This window comes from Chelonia mydas, chromosome 1 (assembly GCF_015237465.2).
Source record: "Chelonia mydas isolate rCheMyd1 chromosome 1, rCheMyd1.pri.v2, whole genome shotgun sequence".
Lineage (NCBI taxonomy): Eukaryota > Metazoa > Chordata > Testudines > Cheloniidae > Chelonia > Chelonia mydas.
The window spans coordinates 34,551,388-34,565,412 of record NC_057849.1 but is presented as its reverse complement, the minus strand read 5'-3'; the positions used below and the strand labels follow the sequence as shown (position 1 = coordinate 34,565,412).

Below are 14,025 nucleotides of genomic sequence, written 5' to 3'. Positions count from 1 at the left end.
GAGCTTAAAAGAGGCTCTGTCGTTTATTTCTCTCCTTTCTCCTAGCAGCAGGAGTGTTAATGTCACAGGCAGTCTGACCTTTTAAGGTGAGCCAGGCTCAGCCTTCCCTGTAACCTGATAGCTATCCCCCAGCTGAATGTTATATGGAGACTTAATTGTAATGACTGACCCCCGCTTTGGGGAGGAGCAGAGAATACATAAAACAGAGTGGAGCCACTCCATGGAGGATCCAGGAAAGTAGAGGTAGGGAGTTCCCTCTTGTTGGAAGGGGTCTGGGAAAGGTAGACTGAAGAAAACTACAGGGATGAGCCTGTGGTGAGCCCTGGAAAAGAAGGTGAGGTACAGAGAGGCAGTCCTCAGGGGTCAGCAACCCAGCATAGAGAAGTAATTGGGAGGACCTAGGGAGAAGCCAGAGGCGAAAATTGGAGACAAGGCTGTGTTAAGCACAAGCTGCAGGAAGGTGTCCCAGGGAAACCACAGTATATATGAAGGAACAGACCTAGCTGCTTAACACATGGTCCCTGGGTGAGAACTCGGAGCAAAGGATGGGCCTGGTTTCCCCTTCCAGCCCTGAAGAAGGGATGTACAAGCTTGATGTAAAGACAACTGAGCCCATGGTGTGACTGAAAACTGAGCCTAGAGGATGGGCCAAGGAATAGCCCAAGAGAGTGCAGAAGGATCTTTTGTGCTGCGGTTTTTATTTTTAACTTGTACTTTATATAGCCTAAAAGGGGTCTGGACTAGATGTGACTTAGCTGAAAGGCTAAGCCATGGGCAAAAAAAGGCCTTTGCAGGGCCAAAGAAGCAAGGGCCAGCAAGTGCTAGAAAGAACTTCTGCAAGCCATGCTGCAACACCAGAGGGTTCTGCAGTGGTAGGTGCAACATCTTGCAATGACTCGAGGTCAGTTAGCATCATTAACCACTAGGACTGGTTGACGTTTTTGGAAATTTTGACCAAAAATTTTCTCAATTTTAAATTTTCTGAGAATTTTTTACTAAGATATTTCCCCTCATGTATTTGACTTGCTCAAATAGCATTTCTGAGCATTTTTGGTCTACATGTTTAAAAGCTGGCACCCAAAATGTGAAGTTCTCCAAAGCTAATGGGCAGTTGTGAAATTAAGTCTTAGTAGCTTTCAATAACTTTTCTTTTCCACAGACTCCAGGTTTTCATCTAAAAAAGTTTCCAGTATTAGGCTCTGGAAAGAGTAAGTAAGTCACACTATTACTAAAAAAAAAAATACAAATAATAGCATAATGTTATGATAACTCAAATACAACAGCAAAATTGTAAATTGTCTTATGCCAAAATCACCTGTTGTGTTAGCTTCAAAAGCTTGTTGGATGGATTCCTGCTTATGCTGCAATATTAGTGAGCAAAGACTATTAGAAAATGACTCCTTTAGAACCATGGCATTTTCCATAGGAAATGCCATATGGAAGCAGACCCAAGCTCCATCTATCTTTAATTGGCTTAAACCATGAAGTATGAGGTTTAATATCCCTTCCAAAATTGTTGTTAACATAACTAGTATAACTCTAGATGTTGTTCTCTGGTCCAGTCCCTTTTTCAACTGTTAAAATCTTGTCCTTAATGACATCCTGTAGCAATGAGTTCCATAGTCTGTCTATACTTTTTTTAAAAAAAAAACAACTAAACATGATATATTTCCTCCATCAGTTTTGAATTTGTTGTCCTTTAATTTCATTGAATGATCCATTGCTCTTGTGTTATGAGACAGGGAGAATAGAAGCTCCTGATCTATCTTTTCTATAACCTTCATTATTTTATGTTTAAAATTGTCTCTCCTCTCATTTACAATGGTATAATTCTGTAGCAGATCCATAAAAGTCAATTGAGGTTGGAGTTTCATCAATATAGATCCAGTGTGAGAAGTGAAACTGGCCCTCTGTCTTGTCACTTTTCCGCTCCTTCAGGACAGAGGATTTCCTTATTCATTCTTCAAAATGGGACTTTCCCTTCATGCTGGCTAGGGAGGGAAGATATTGGAAATTTTGCCACTAGAAATTTCCTTTATTTCCCACCTACCTCATTTGTAGCAATCACAATAGAAGATGAACACATAGATCTCTGCACTGATCTGCTGCTGCATGCTGGTTGTCATAAATATAAAGGGAAGGGTAAACCCCTTTAAAATCCCTCCTGGCCAGAGGAAAAATCCTCTCACCTGTAAAGGGTTAAGAAGCTAAAGGTAACCTCGCTGGCACCTGACCAAAATGACCAATGAGGAGACAAGATACTTTCAAAAGCTGGGAGGAGGGAGAGAAACAAAGGGTCTGTGTCTGTCGTTATGCTGCTTTTGCCGGGGATAGACCAGGAATGGAGTCTTGGAACTTTTAGTAAGTAATCTAGCTAGGTATGTGTTAGATTATGATTTCTTTAAACGGCTGAGAAAAGAATTGTGCTGAATAGAATAACTATTTCTGTCTGTGTATCTTTTTTGTAACTTAAGGTTTTGCCTAGAGGGATTCTCTATGTTTTGAATCTAATTACCCTGTAAGGTATTTACCATCCTGATTTTACAGAGGTGATTCCTTTCCTTCTATTTACTTCTATTTCTATTAAAAGTCTTCTTGTAAGAAAACTGAATGCTTTTTCATTGTTCTCAGATCCAAGGGTTTGGGTCTGTGGTCACCTATGCAAATTGGTGAGAATTTTTACCAAACCTTTCCCAGGAAGTGGGGTGCAAGGGTTGGGAGGATTTTGGGGGGAAAGACGTGTCCAAACTACGTTTCCCAGTAAACCCAGTTAGAGTTTGGTGGTGGCAGTGGATAGTCCAAGGACAAAGGATAAAATTAATTTGTACCTTGGGGAAGTTTTAACCTAAGCTGGTAAAAGTAAGCTTAGGAGGCTTTCATGCAGGTCCCCACATCTGTATCCTAGAGTTCAGAGTGGGGGAGGAACCTTGACACTGGTGTTCATATCATTTGGCAAAAGTCTGCTTTGATTCAGTCACAAGTTCTAAGCCTTACAGCTAATAGGAGTTTTTCCTATTGACTTCAGTGGATGTAGGACTCTGTTTCTAGCCTCTTATAAACCTGAGGGTGTGGTAGACTGAATCTGTCTAGCTTCAGGTTTGGATCTTTCACCTTGCTGGCTTGCATGAAGATTTCTGTTGCTTCTGAGATAACTATAGCCTAGGAGAGTGCCTGCTTATGCTGTTTCAAGAGGACAGGGATGTCACGGAGACTTGGCTGAGGTCAGTAGCTGTGAATAGATATGTCAGTGACCAGCACAATGGCAAGCAGAAGACGAAAAATATCCTTTAAAAGCTTTCCTTTTTATCTACAGTCTGCGAATGTTCATGGCCATGACCTAGATCAATGGAAGTCTGAAGCATTAACTTTCTTGCTGACTAGAAAACTTTGTGCAGAGCATATTGCTACAGGTTGTCTTTTTGTTTTTGTTTTTAAAGAAAAGAAAAAAAAGACAAGCTTCTGCCAGTGGTTTCCACTGAGTAAAGGAAGACTGGAATAGTGTTCACTTTAATATGTATATAGCCAACATTAAAAGTCAGTGGGGATACTGTGCCAGCAAATGCATAGTACCTTTTGGCTTTTACAGCTCCTGCTAAGAAAGCTAACTATTGGTATAAATGGTGGTAGGATTTTCAAAGCTGCTAAATTATTCTGATCCTTCTGAACAGATACTGTCTGGCATGAAGAAGCTTAGAACTGGTGAATCTGAACAGACAGACATGACTGAGCAGAATTCACAGTTTAAAGCCTTGATAAAGAGCTTAAGATAAAAGGAGAGATTTATACTGAAATAGAATCTTACAACAGAGGTTTAATTTACTCTGCCGTGTGGTAAGCAAAAAGGCATGTAAAAGATGGCTAGATAGAATTGATATAGCTCAATATTTTGTTGATCTCTGGCCGCAAAACAGTTCATCTCTGCAGTGCGTGCATAAGTAAAAGGGAATCTGATGTCAAACTGTTAACCACAACTGAAATTTCACAATTCTTTTAGTAATGGTAGGGAACTGAGGTTAGTAGAGACTAACTTTCTCAAGTGATGCAATCTCTTCTATTTGCTGTGATAGAGAATCAGACTCGTAGGACTGGAAGGGACTCTAAGAGGCCATCTAGTCCAGTCCCCTGCACTCACAGCAGGACTAAGTATTATCTAGACCATGCCTGACAGGTGTTTGGAGATTTTTAAGAATTGGTTAGACAATGATGGAGATTCCACAACTTCCCTGGGCAATTTATTCCAATGCTTAACCACTCTGACAGGAAGTTTTTCCTAATGTCCAACCTAAACATTCCTTTTTGCAATTTAAGCCCATTGCTTCTTGTCCTATCCTTGGAGGTTAAGAAGGATTTTTCTCCCTCCTCCTTGTAACAACCTTTTATGTACTTGAAAACTGTTATGTCCCCTCTCAGTCTGCTCTTCTCCAGACTAAACAAACCCAATTTTTTCATTCTTCCCTTATAGGTCATGTTTTTTTAGACCTTTAATCATTTTTGTTGCTCTTCTCTGGACTTTCTCCAATATGTCCACATCTTTCCTGAAATGTGGCACCAAGAACTGGACACAATACTCCAGTTGAGGCCTAATCAGTGTGGTGTAGAGCAGAAGAATTACTACTTCTCTTGCTTACAATACTCCTGCTAATACATCCCAGAATGATTGTTTTTTTTTGTTTTTGCAACAGTGTCATGCTGTTGACTCATATTAAGCTTGTGATCCACTATGACCCCCAGATCCCTTTCTGCAGTACTCCTTCCCTGGCAGTCATTAACCCATTTTGTGTATGTGAAACTGATTGTTCCTTTGTAAGTGTAGTACTTGCCATTTGTATTTATTGAATTTCATCCTATTTTCTTGAGACTATTTCTCCAGTTTGTCCAGATCATTTTGAATTGTAATCCTATCCTCCAAACCCCTCCCAGCTTGGTATCATCCACAAACGTTATAAGTGTACTCTCTATGCCATTATCTATATCATTGATGATACTGAACAGAACCAGACCCAGAACTGAAACCTGCAGGACCCCACTTGATATGCCCTTCCAGTTTGACTGTGAACCACTAATAGCTACTCTCTGGGAACAGTTTTCCAACCACTTATGGACCTACCTTATAGTAGCTCTATCTACGTTGTATTTCCCTAGTTTGTTTATGAGAAAGTCATGCGAGACAGTATCAAAAGCCTTACTAAAGTCAAGATATGCCATGTCTACCACATCCCCGCTACCCACAAGTCTTGTTACCCTGTCAGAGAAAGCAACTAGGTTGGTTTGACATTATTTTTTTTTCTTGACCAATCTGTGCTGACCGTTACTTATCTTATTATCTTCTAGGTGTTTGCAAATTGATTGCTTAATTAGTTGTTCCATTATCTTTCTGGGTATTGAATATAAGATGATTGTTATGTAATTCCCTGGGTTTTCCTTATTTCCTTTTTTATATTTGCCCTTTTCTAGTCCTCTGGAATCTCTCCTGTCTTCCATGACTTTTCAAAAATAATTGCTAATAGCTCAGATATCTCCTCAGTCAGCTCCTTGAGTATTCTAGGATGTATTTCATCAGAACCTGGTGACTTGAAGACATCTAACTTGTCTAAGCAATTTTTAACGTGTTCTATCCCTATTTTAGCCTCTGATCCTACCTCATTTCTCACTGTGTTAGATGTCCAATGACTGTTAATCTTTTTGTGAAAATGAAATAGTCATATAGCACTTCTGCCATTTCCACATTTTCTGTTGTCTTCCCGCCCCCTCTTGAGTAATGGGCCTACCCTCTCCTTGGTATATATGTTAATTACCCAGTGCAGTCAGCGTGGTCTTCCAATCCAACACCATAACAATTAGTTGCAATTATGTCTCCATCATTTTATATAGAGCTACATTTCTTTAGCTCAGTCAGAGCAATTTTTCAGGGAGACCTTTCATATCCACTATCAAAAGTAGCACGTTTAGCTATGCAGTCACTTTTTACAGAGTTATGGAAACATAACTTCCCAGGAAACAAAGATAGGCAAAAATGATGGCTTTACAGAATTGTTACTGTATTAAGGTACTTGGCACCGTAATTTAGATGTTATCTTTAGATAAACATGTCCTAAAGCTGAACAGTACACACATTAAGGCCATATATATTCTGAAAAAAATCCAGCTTCTCAGTGTTCAAAAAATTCATAGAGAGCTATGAAACAATATATGTGCATTTAAACAAATTCATAATACAGTTTGTAAAAATGCTACACATTGATGCTAAAAGAACCACAGTATGTGAAGACTGCAGCAGGACAAACTTGCTCTCTTGGCTCCTGGAATCCAATGAAATAGTCCAGAGTTCTCCAAATTCTTCAAAATTGAGCCCTACTTCAGAAAAATGAAATCCAGCATGTTCCCATTCCCACCTGCAATTCCACCATGTGATGTGAAGGGCCTAACCATTTTCATGTATATATCTACCATGCACCCTCAGTAGACAGACATTACACCCCTCCAAGGGGATGTGACCACACTTCATGAAATGTTGATGACTTTCCTATTATGATACTACTACTTCTTTCTTAAATGCTTGCATAAGCATCCCAATAATTGATACTTTAGATGTCACCATTATTATTAGCTTCATCATTCCTACCCATTCAAATGAATAGGACAGTTTACACCTCAGAGGTGTTGTTTCAGGCTGTCTGAAGACTCAGGCTGACATCACTGCATTAGCTATGCATGCTTTGACGATTGTCTTCACAATTCTATCAGCTAGAGATCATGGGCTTGTCTTTACAGAGTTCAGAGTAGCAGCCGTCTTAGTCTGTATTCGCAAAAAGAAAAGGAGTACTTGTAGCACCTTAGAGACTAACCAATTTATTTGAGCATAAGCTTTCGTGAGTTACAGCTCACTTCATCGGATACATCCAATGAAGTGAGCTGTGGTTCACGAAAGCTTATGCTCAAATAAATTGGTTAGTCTCTAAGGTGCCACAAGTACTCCTTTTCTTTACAGAGTGTTAGAGCACTGCAAGCTGGGATGTAAACCAGCACTGCTGACAGCAGTAGATCAAGGCGCACTAGGGAACTTAGTGCCTGTGTAACGGGACTTGGAAAGCTGGACGGCCTAGTGATTGGAGCACTCTATTTTGGCCCCCTGCTTGCTCAAGATGCCTCAGTCTTTAAGGCTGGGAGGGAGGTAGGGGAACACAGGCCCTTCCAATCCACCAGTTTCCAGCCCAAAACCCTGTGTAAGGGACCTCCCAGCAGGGAGTCTACATTCACTGCTCTGGGCTACTTCCTACCATAGTCCCTTCAGTTTGGGGCCCCATAATCCTAGTTGCAGTCTCTAATAGTGCCCCCTCATGGACGCTGGGTGGCATCCTGTCCCAGGTTCCTCTGGGCAGGGCAGCTGTATGTTTGGTGGGATCAGAACTCCACAAAGTCTCCAGCCAGGTGCTCCTAAGCCTCTTCCTCTATTTCCCAGCCTGGGCAGACAGACATATGCTAGTGGTACTCAAGCTAGCACAATAAAAATATCCATGTGGACGTTGAAGCTATGGTGGAGACTAAGGTTCGCCACGCAAGTGGAGACCCAACAGGACAGGTGCACTTAAGATGCTGAGCTCTTGCTGGAGTCACAGTGCCCAGGCTGCTATTCTTACCACACCAGCTCAATCCCTACTAGCATGCATCTGTCTAGCCACTCTGGGGGGCTTGCTCCCAGCTGCAGTGTAGACATACCCTATGGGATTTAAGAAGATGCTTAGAGTTAAGTACCTGCTTAAATGTTTGCCAAAACAAGGAAGGGATTACTCATGTACTTAATGTTAAGCATGTTCTCAGTCAGTTCCTGTTTCCCATCTGCTTCACAGAGGTGTTTGAGGATCAATTCAGTAATATATTAATGGGATTTGGTCACAAGGGCCCCATAAGAACCTCAACAGCTATTTTTCTCTGAGCAAAATTAAGAGCGCTCACTTTCTCTTCCCCACTAATTGTCTTCTCCTTTTATTTTGGTATTGTTGCTGTAGGGCTACTGCGGACTGCTGTTTTCTCCTCCCAAGTCCGTTTCCACCAAGCTCTAGGTTGCATCCTCTTTGTCAGCTGCCACAACACTTCAGAGAAGGTGCTGTAGACAAGACATCTCTTCTGAATTCCCTCAGTAACTGGCAAAGTGAGCCTTGAGGCCCCATAGCACCAGTACGTGTCAAGAAAGCAGATAAGCACTTTGAACAAGTAATCAGATTACTCATCTGTGAGTGGGTGTCAACCCCACGCAGGTGAACAAAGGGTTAACAAGTGTCTGAGAGATGAGTCCTATCTTGGTATACCTGGAGGGTGTGTTGGGCATGATATCAGACCTAGCTGGGGAGGAGCTGGGCCTTTTTCATAAAAGAAGGAAATGGAAAGCTAAATGGGAGGCCCAGGACAGAGAAGCCCAGGAGAGAGGAGGTAGGAAGTTCCCTCTCTCTGGGAAGGACCAAGGAAAGGCAGACTGAAGAAGGCCACGGACATCCTGAATCTCTGTGGTGGATATTGAAAAGGGAGCAAGGCGCAGAGAGGCAGTCCTGAGGGGTTGGTGTTCGAGCAAAGAAAGAAGAAGCTAGGGAGAAGCCAGAAGCCTGGGAATCGGAGGAGAGGCTGCTATTTGCACAGTTGTGTAGGGAAGCAGGAAAGGTGCTCAGAGGTAGGAAGTGGCCCAGGAAATAGCAACATGTCTGAAGGAGCAGAGCTAGCTGCTCAATACAGGGTCCCTGGGCCAGAGCCTGGAGCAGAGGGTGCGCCTGGGTTCCCCTACCAGCCCTGAGGAAGGGATGAACAAGCCTGATGTGGGGACTATTAAGCCGAGGGTGGGGTGGAAGACTGAGCCTAAAGGGCAGGCCGAGTACTAGCTCATGAAAGGGCAGAAGAAGCTCTTGTGTGGGGAAGATTTTTGGTCCTTTAGTTGTACTACTTTTACTCCAGAAGGGGTGGAACTAAAACATGACGTGGCCAGAGAGCTGAGCCACGCAAAGAGAGACTACCACAGGACCAGAGTGACTGTTGGGAGGAGGTGCTAGAGCAGAAAGAGCCACTATGCTCAGCTATGAGGGGGGAGTGCCAGCAGAGTTCACTCTTCAACCTTATCCAAAGTGATACACATATAATGGGTCAGAGTCATCCCTGGTTTTACCTCCGCTCCTGCAGGATTCCTAGGGGTGGCTAGGCCAGCGGGGTTGCAGAAGCTGTGATGGTGGAATGCAGCTACAACCTCCCCTCTGCAAAGCAAGAAAAATGGAAAGCCAGAGAAGGGGTGTAGACCAGAAAAGATAGGTAGATAGGATTTATTTTCTATCTATGGCAGTCATTATTTTGTGGATTCTTCTGACTGGATTTCATACTTATAAAAAATGTTCTCCTCAATGGGGAGGAAACCATTCATATTTTTCTGTGTACTGAAGTCAGTCTTAAATGCTGGGTCAGATCTCCAGCTGGTGTAACCTCCATAGCCCTATTGAAATCAGTGACGAGGAACTGATTTGTACCAGCTGAGAAACTGCATTGAGTGAAATGAAGCTATGGTGATTAACACCAGCTGAGATTCTGACCTACTCTCATTAGGATTTTGCTTGTATTGGTCAGATCAGATTCGCTAATCTATACTCTGTTGGTATTTCTTCTAATGGCTGAATATTGCCCTTTATCACCAGTGGCAGTTCAGCATGTGAATTCAGAGTAGTATATTGCCTTTGGATTTGAATTATGTTTATTTCCCACTAGTCCATCAACACCTCCTCTCACTAATGAGCTATTACAAATCTGTATTTAGAAGATCACTAATCTTTCAAGATGCTAATGTGTAACTCATCTAGTTGTAATGCCCCAGTGACAAAAGAGGGAATTTCACAGTAGAGAACATTTTTAAAAAGAAGAAATGTATGTGCAAAGAGAAATATGGTTGGTGAGGATATCTGGGTTCTCTTGTTGTTTCAGGTATTTATTTTGGAATAAAAACCTGCACCCAAACCTAACTTTTCCTAGTGACGTCTGTCTGTCAACATGGACATGATTGTGATCTTAAAAATCAGCATCACAGTGTGGTCAAACAGGAGGAGAGAAGCAAATAGTATAGTTGTGAACCCATTGCTACACCCCTTGTGGTAGCAGATTACTTCTCGTGGCTGGCCAATGTAATTGATCAGGGCATGAGGGAAGACCTTATGTAGGACTAAGTGTGCCCTATTTTGATTTTTGTGTAGGCTGATTCCATAGTGACTTAAGCAACATTGAAAAAGGCACTCTTGATCTGACAGTAGCGTCCCCACCAGGGAATTGAACAGTTTATCCCAATCAGTTTCTAAACTGATGTTAAATCAGTGATCAAACTGTGTACAGATTAGGTGTTGGGCACCAAAGTAGGAACTTCCCAATGCAGTGGGATCTCTAGTGCCACAGGAGTTCTGTAGTGGCTCCTATATCCTAGCCAGCACATGGACCATGGCCAGGGGACAGTGGCATGGTTGAACATCTCTGCCTGCTGGTTAAAATAGATTGAAATCCAGCCAGGGAAGAGGGGGGAGCTTTTCCTGGATTTTTAGCAGCACAAGCCAAAGAGAAGCAGAAGCTTTTCCTCTGCTTTTGGCAGAAGCAGAGCTATGGTTTCGCTACCTCCTCTTTACTTTAACCCCTGCCTATGCCCCAGAGATTCCTAACTGCTATAGTGGTCCCTCAGTTGGTGGTAGCTCATGTAGACAAGAGCAGCCTCTAGGTTGCTCTGACTTGCACCTGGGGACAAGATTAGCTCAGAAAAGCCCCAGAATTAAGAGTCCAGCGGTGCTTTATAGCTATTTTTTTTTTTTTTTGAGTTGCACTAGTCACTCCTTGGTGACTGCTTAGAATCTGGCTCACTATTGTTTTGAAATCTGGTTCTTTTCATGGTAGCCCAAGCTTGGAAAGTTTATAGAAATTGGCCACTCAGTATCTAAGTGGGTTCAAGAAACCAAATCAGCCAGCAACTTATATTTTAGAGGATGTGAAAAAACAGACAGGTTCCCAGCTTACCAACAATCCTCTTTGCCCTGATCCCACAGTAACCTGTCAGCAGTGTTGCTATGTAGTGAGTGAGCATGACAGCCTGGTCTCTGCCTTGCATGCTGCTGGAACCTGATCAAACAGTACTTTGCTCCTGGTACCACAAAATCTACCTTGAGAACAGGGGTGAGCTCTCCAAGGATCTGTGAAACATTGGGAATCTTTCTGTGACATTTGTGAAAACATTAAAAAATGAGCTAATCTCCCTCTGCATTAGCTGACATACAATTATGTGGACTCTACGGGCCCATACGTAACATAAGTATTTCATTTATTTCCTTATATTGCCATTCTGATTGGGTCACACATACTGTAGTAAAAGATCATGCCTGGGAAGGAAGACAGTGGCTGTTGGAATTTACTGTAGTAAACTGTCAGGTTGGGTGACTAATTCATAACAAATTAGTTTTTCCATTGATTAGTCTCCTTCCTATTTGTGCATTGTGTGTGAACAGATCAGTTTTCTCAATGTTGCGGTCATGAATCAAAGTTCTTTGCCAAATCATTTTCACAATAGTCTGTGAGCAGTTAATTGCGAATGTTCAACATTAGAGTTGTTAATATATTATGTATTAGTTCCCCAATTGTCCGAGCATAACTCTTAGAATTGTTGCAAACATTCGTCACTAGGAATTAGAAATTCTCTTTCCCTCAGGATTAGTTTATGGACAAATTATGGGCTGGCTTGTGCATTTCTGTTGGGGCTCAAGGCACCCCCCTTATGATGCTGCATGGGCTCATGCTGTGGGTAACTGTTCAGGGCTGGGATTGAGTAGTCTTCACAGGGCTGCTGTGTCCCACCTGTTCTCCCTCTGGCATATGTGAGCAGGAGAGAGAAGAGAATGGGAGGACTGGATGATCAAGGACCTGGAGGAATTCACATGGAGAGAGATTGAAAAGATTGGGATTGTTTACCTCAGAGGATATGAACAGGGGACATGGTAAAGGTATATTAATAATGAATGGGAAAGAGAAGGTAGATCAGGGGTCTCATTTCCCTTGTCTCATAGGTAGACCTGGGCAATTTATTTTATTTTAGAATAGTTTGTTCAGAACTATTTGTGTTTCCTGTTGAGTTTGCCAAATCATTTTGGCCAAACTCAAAGTTTGAGACATTTTGGTAATGGGAACATTTTTGTTTTGACCTAGCTTGAAGCATATTGTTTTGATTTTAGGCATTTTGATAAAAACCGAGGAGAACCTCCCTTATAATCTTCAACCCAGTAGTTGAGGTATTCTCCTGGGATATTGAAGACCCAGGTTCAGTTCTCCCTTCTGCTTAACAAGGCAAAGGGATTTGAACTTTACTCTTCCACACAAATTGTCCTAGCCATTGAGCTATGTGGCATTCTCCACTTCTCTTGAAACGGTTCCACTTTGTATAAATATTTAACTAGTCATTGGAGCAGGGACTTGAAATTGGGTCTCCCATATCCTGCATACGTGCCTTAACCTCCAGGCTATTAATTATTTTTGCTTGCTTTTCCTGGCCCAATTGCTATTCACTGTTGCCATGAATGACAATGGATTGCCATTGGCAATTTTTGTGTTCCTATAGAATATTTCTATCACTTCTCCACCCAGCAAATTAAAAACCAGGAGACAGATTAGGACTCTGACAGTGCATATACATGGCAAGCAGAAACTTGTAGCAGGGTGTCTCAGAGCCTGGATCTTCAGATGTGGGCTCATAAGGCTCGTGTTATGGTGCTAAAAACACGTGTGTCGATATTCTGTCTCAGACACAGTCTAAAGCTCAGGGAGATGGATTTCAGAGCCTGAGCTCCAGTATGAGCTCAAACAACTACACAGCTGTTTTTAGCATCATAGTGTGAGCCTGAGTCTGTATGCTCTGGCTCTGAGACTTGCTGCTGTAGGTTTCTGCTTGCTGTGTAGATGTACCCTGAGAGTTGCTTCTCGCTCTTGGTCTGCTTCTGGGGCAGTGCACTAATATTCTCTCTCTCAGGGTTCACAGCAAAATCACAATTAAGCTCTTAAAATTCATCATTTTTGCAAAAATTTCTTCTAGTAAACTTGTTTCTGCACTTGTCCTAGCAAGCAAACACTAAATGTGTGTACAGAGTAATTCACTAACAAATTCAAATTAATATTCATGGTTGATATTTTGCAGCATTCACCCAGCTCTACTGACTAGGTAATGTTTGCTGCTAAACTGATCAAGTGGACCTTTGCTAGTTGCCCAAAACAAACCAAGACTGAGCATATGCCAATACATTTTAGCATTTCTTTAAGGGGAAGAACACAAATACTTTAGAAGCAGACCTGGTTCTTTTGTTTGTGGATATCTACATGAAGTGGGGCAAGCAGGGAATTTAGGCGTAACATTTCTCTTGCACTCAGTTCCCATTATTGGTATCTTTCAACAAATATCTGATTTAGAATCATCCCATGCTGTGCTATAGATTATATCTTTTTAAAAGATTTAAAGATTGGATCTCTGAGGCATTCCAGGTCTGAGGAAAACCCTTTAGGCTTTGATGCTCATCAGTGCTGTTATACTGTGGCTGATTCTGTGGCTTATTATTTTTATTGCTCTGTGGTTACATCTTGCATCGGCACTTTGACACACGCTATTATATAAGCAAAAAGAACGAGTTGTACTTGTGGCACCTTGGAGACTAACAAATTTATTTGAGCATAAGCTTTCGTGGCCTAAAACCCACTTCATCGGATGCATACAGTGGAAAATACGGCAGGAAGATCTATATACACAGAGAACATGAAAAATGGGTTTTGCTGTACCCACTATAATGAGAGTGATCAGTTAAGGTGAGCTATTATCAGCAGGAGAGGAAAACAAAATAACCACGGCTACCACTCTGAAACTTGACACTATTATATAAAAATGTTATTGGATGAACTTCACCTCATTTGGAGGTTCACTTCAATTCTGGTTAGCAGTGAAGTTTGCATGCTTATCCAAATTTATCCAGCGCCCACTGACTTTGGTGGAGGAGG

At 41.9% G+C, this 14,025-nt stretch overlaps 1 long non-coding RNA gene across 1 annotated transcript; it reads left to right on the top strand.

Annotated features, from left to right (window-relative positions):
* Window positions 1-227: 227 nt before the first annotated feature.
* LOC122461997 lies at window positions 228-10,153 on the top strand. The gene is made up of 3 exons (XR_006284314.1): window positions 228-901; window positions 1,160-1,208; window positions 8,007-10,153. It is a non-coding gene; the product is annotated as an uncharacterized LOC122461997 (long non-coding RNA).
* Window positions 10,154-14,025: the final 3,872 nt, after the last annotated feature.